This window comes from Octopus bimaculoides, chromosome 2, assembly GCF_001194135.2.
Source record: "Octopus bimaculoides isolate UCB-OBI-ISO-001 chromosome 2, ASM119413v2, whole genome shotgun sequence".
Classification (NCBI taxonomy): Eukaryota; Metazoa; Mollusca; class Cephalopoda; order Octopoda; family Octopodidae; genus Octopus; species Octopus bimaculoides.
This window is the reverse complement of record NC_068982.1, coordinates 92,372,530-92,377,106: the sequence shown is the minus strand read 5'-3', so window position 1 is coordinate 92,377,106 and position 4,577 is coordinate 92,372,530. Positions and strand designations below refer to the sequence as shown.

The 4,577-nt window shown below is 34.6% G+C and overlaps 1 long non-coding RNA gene across 2 annotated transcripts in view; it reads left to right on the top strand.

Annotated features, from left to right (window-relative positions):
* The window catches only part of LOC106872094 (uncharacterized), a 22,240-nt gene extending 18,661 nt beyond the window's left edge, over nucleotides 1–3,579 (top strand). For both annotated transcript variants that reach the window (XR_001409737.2, XR_008267184.1), the window contains exons 2-4: nucleotides 1,099–1,154; nucleotides 1,465–1,557; nucleotides 3,071–3,579. This is a non-coding gene — a long non-coding RNA (uncharacterized LOC106872094). The remainder of the gene's footprint in view (nucleotides 1–1,098; nucleotides 1,155–1,464; nucleotides 1,558–3,070) is intronic.
* The last annotated feature ends 998 nt before the right edge of the window (nucleotides 3,580–4,577 follow it).

The window sequence follows — 4,577 nt, the reverse complement described above, 5'->3', positions numbered from 1 at the left end:
TTTCGTGCGGGTGACACGTAAAAGCACCCACTACACTCTCTGAGTGGTTGGCGTTAGGAAGGGCATCCAGCTGTAGAAACTCTGCCAAATCAGACTGGAGCCTGGTGTTGCCATCCGGTTTCACCAGTCCTCAGTCAAATCGTCCAACCCATGCTAGCATGGAAAGCGGACGTTAAACGATGATGATGATATTTACCAAAATTACATTAAAATATCTTGAAATACTAAGGAGTAAATTTATTCAATAAAATCGCCATTAGCTTCAACCACAGCCTCCAGACGACTTTAGAATCTCCTGCAACTCTTCTGAATGGTTTCCTTGTGAGTGCTGCTGTAATCTTGGTGAATGCTGCCATAATCCTTGCCTTCAGTTCACCTTTGGTGTTACAGGGAGTTTTGTTGGACTCTCGTTCAACTGTGCTCCACACAATAATCAAGGGGGTTGCAGTCTGAGGAATTAGGTGGCCAGATGTTAGGAGTGATGTGGTCACAGAAATTGCCTGACAGCCATGACTGGATTCCTCTGCTTGTATGGCATGGTACAGTCTTGTTGCCAGACATAGGGTCTTCCAACAATCACCCTCTTGACTCAGGACAGCACTGCCTCCTCTAGGCACTTGATGTAGGCCTCCGTATTGAGTCTGAGGCCATGTGGGAAGATGAATCGAGGCATAACATCACCATCACTAATGATCACTTCAAACACCATGATGTTGACTGGATATTTGATTTTTAACACTCTCAGTACATGTCCTCAGATTGACACCTAAACACTCTGAACTGTTAATATTGGCACTTGTCATGAATGCTAAGCAGTACAACATGTCGTTTCCAAATTTCTGGCAGAATGATTTGTATCATGGTGCTGTTTTTCACACAGTCGGTGCCCAACTGACCCTACTATACTGTGTAGTTGGCCAAATCAAAAACGAACAATGCACTAAAAATATAAAATGGCGACAAATTACCCATCACACCCTCTACATTTTAATATATGTATGTATGTATGTATTTATATTTATTACTTAACCTTATGAACATTCTAAACTCTCTGACGAAGCCCAGAGACACACCCAAGTACCTTAATTTTATTTTCAGTTCACTGGAGGGATAAAAGTAGAATGGGGTACTATGGTCTCTTGGCTGAAACAGCTGTAAGATATCCTACTTTCTATGCTCTATATTATATATTTTAATAATTACTGGTATTTTTATATTTCATATTTTATATATTATATATGTAAAGCATAATATATTATACATGTATGTATATTGTTATAATTGTTTTTTTTTTTTAATAAATAGACATAATATAATGACTAAAAGTTGATGAATACCACCTCTTGATCCCCTCCATTTTCTTATTGCTGTATGTATATATATATATATATATATATATAAACACAAGTACCTCAAGTGTGCTTGTGCATGTGTATATTTTTAAATTTCAATCTTTCTCTTTAGTGAAGCATCCCTTGGCAAAATAAGCATGAAATATCCTTGTAGACTTGTATTCAGTAGCTGCCAATCCTTGTACACAGAACTCAACTATATAAGGTATGTAAACTATTCAGTAGTCTATAGGACAATCCCAATTTAATGAGGATATTATTAGTGTCAAGTTGAGATGCTTTATTTAACAACAGATGTTGCTGTAGTGGATGCTGTTGCTTAGCCCTAGGTCATCTCTGATCAAAAAGCCTTATGATCAAAGATGGTGAAGTATGACCATCCTTCTTTTCAGACATAATTCACTAAGACTGAATATATCTTTATCTGCTTTTTTTAAAATTGGTCATGGTATCAATAAAGGGAGATTTGATTGCTATTTCAAGCAGATCAAGAGTCTGTTTAGTGGCACCTTTATTGTCTCATAATTGAAGGAATAATTATATGAGGTGACAATCCTGCTTTATAGAGGATATAGATGTTACTGTGTTGAGATGCATAACTCAACAAAACAATTGATAATAAATTGTACCACATCTGTATAAAACATAGTCAAGTGTTCACAATCCCAACATGCTAAAAGTACAATAGACTATTGTGTATAACACTGACTTACAATAGCTTTTGTTCAATATTCAAAGCAGCATATTGATAACAAAAATAAAGTATCCAATGCTAATTACAAAGTATTGACTATTCAAATTTTGTCACTAATCATTAAATACGTAAGTGTGTGTGTCAATATATATATGTACACACACACACACACACACACACTAGACTACCTGTGACCTGTTAGGTTGCCGGGGAAAGTCTGAGTTTTGTTTCATGGAGTTTTTTTGTCTGTTCCATGTTATTTTGCATGCTTTCAATGAATGTGACATTGAAATCAAGAAAGATTTGGCTGCTATTTCTTGCATACCTTGCTACCATGTAACAAGAATTTCGGGTTCTTTATCACAAATAGCTGTTACGTGGTAGCAGGGCATGCTACAAATAGCAGCCAAATCTTTGGAGATGAGATACGTTGAATGCACTTTAAAGAAACCTATGGAAAAAAACTATTTCACACCGAGGTTATGAATGTGTCATTTACGAAATATTTACCATATTTTTAAAGTCATTTTCACTTTAAAATATTTTGCCCATCATAATGTGTCTAATGGAAAGGTTAGAGATTCTTCCCTTCCAGAGTGAAGTTATTTTCAGAGTATTTTCCTATTATGCACCGTTTTGGGTATTTATACCCCAAAACCCCGAATATCTCAATAACTACTGGTCCGATTTATGTGAAACTTGTTTTATTCTGTTCATATTCACCTTTCATGGGTACTTTATTGTCAAAGTATTTTCCCATTATGTGCCAGTTTGGCTGTGTAACATTGTAAGCAAGCACTCAAGATTGAACTTCACTTTTAATAGTATACAGATATTTGTGTGAGTCATCTAAGAGACCATAAGTCAAGGAAAAAATGCACTCTTATATTTGTCAGTAGAGTGGGTATATTATCCGAAATGTATAGTATTAAATATCCCAGATTGTTACCTAACATTCCATTGTATTCTTTACACGAAACTGATAACATAAACCACGATGGATATTTAATACTATACATTTCAGATAATACAACAACAGCAACAGCATCAGCATCACCACCATTACCAGCCTCACAAATAGTTTCCCCGATGTCCACAATGCCGGACCTATTAGCCACTATATCTATATCTATATGACTATCTATGTGTGTGTGTGTACACATATGTACATACATACACACATATGTATGTGTAGTGACAACTTATAGCAGACGACTGTTATATGTTCAATGTCCGGAGTTTTATCCACGCATGCGCAGGGACTAGTTCCGGAAGGAATACAGGAAGAGTCTCATGCGCATGCGTAGAGTTCGACACCCAGCTTTGGCGCCTTTTCTCAGTCTCTTCGTTGACTGATCTCCGTCGAGCCAAGACATCCAACAGAGCTCTCTCACGTGTCAGCACCAGAGCTTCACAAATAACCACGGAAATCATTCAGAAGGCGTCTCAGTAACCGAGGGCGATGAGCTACCGAATTCCCTCCAAGCGTGAACTGAATTCCACTGTAAATAAATATTGTTATGTTGTTCAGAATCTGCGTTCCGTTGTTTCTTCTAGAAATTTAATGTACGGAAGCGGTGTACACCTAATGGTGTATAACCACTTCCCTACATATGTATGTGTATATATATATATATGTATATATACATATATATAAATATATACATGTACAAACATGTATATATATATATATATGTACATATACACACATGTATACATACATACATACATAAATACATATATACACACACACAAATGGGGAACATAAATGGGGTTTAAAATTTACTACAGCTGTTTTGGTAGAATTTTATTGATATATTCACAGTTTATATCACGACATAATTTCACCATCCTCACTAAAATTTTAAACTGTTATAAACAGGCAACAACCAACATGATGAATGAGTAATATTTTAATAAGAACAATTAAATTTATAGAAAAATTAGAGAAGCATAATGGACATTCTAGGAGCAAAGAGGTCAAACTAACCTAATTAATTTCAAGCAGTTATCTTAATTAGTTTATAACCATAACCCACTGTCAAGAAGTGCCAAGAAGCTGGTGGGCCAGCCAAAGCATTTTTAAGAAGATATCAAAGAAAAGGCAGACTTATATATATATGTGTGTGTGTGTGTGTCATATATATATATATATATATAAATCATGAAATATGGATTCAAGTAATCCAGTAGTATTTATAAAAAACTCCTTAAGTTGTCATAGCATAAACCATATAGAGTATATGGTGATATACATGAGAAGAGAATAAGGAGAATATAAAGATATAAATAATGGAGAAAAATGATGAATTTTATTTCACAATAAATAATGAATAATCGCTACAAATTTTTTTCAGTAGTCCCAAAACATGTAAATAGCTTAACATTATTTACATGCTTATAAGACACGTAAATAGCTTAAAGCTATTTATATGTTTTGGAACTACTGAAACAAATTTGTAGTGATTATTCATTATTTATTGCTAAATAAAATTCATCATTTATATCTTTATATATATATATATATATAT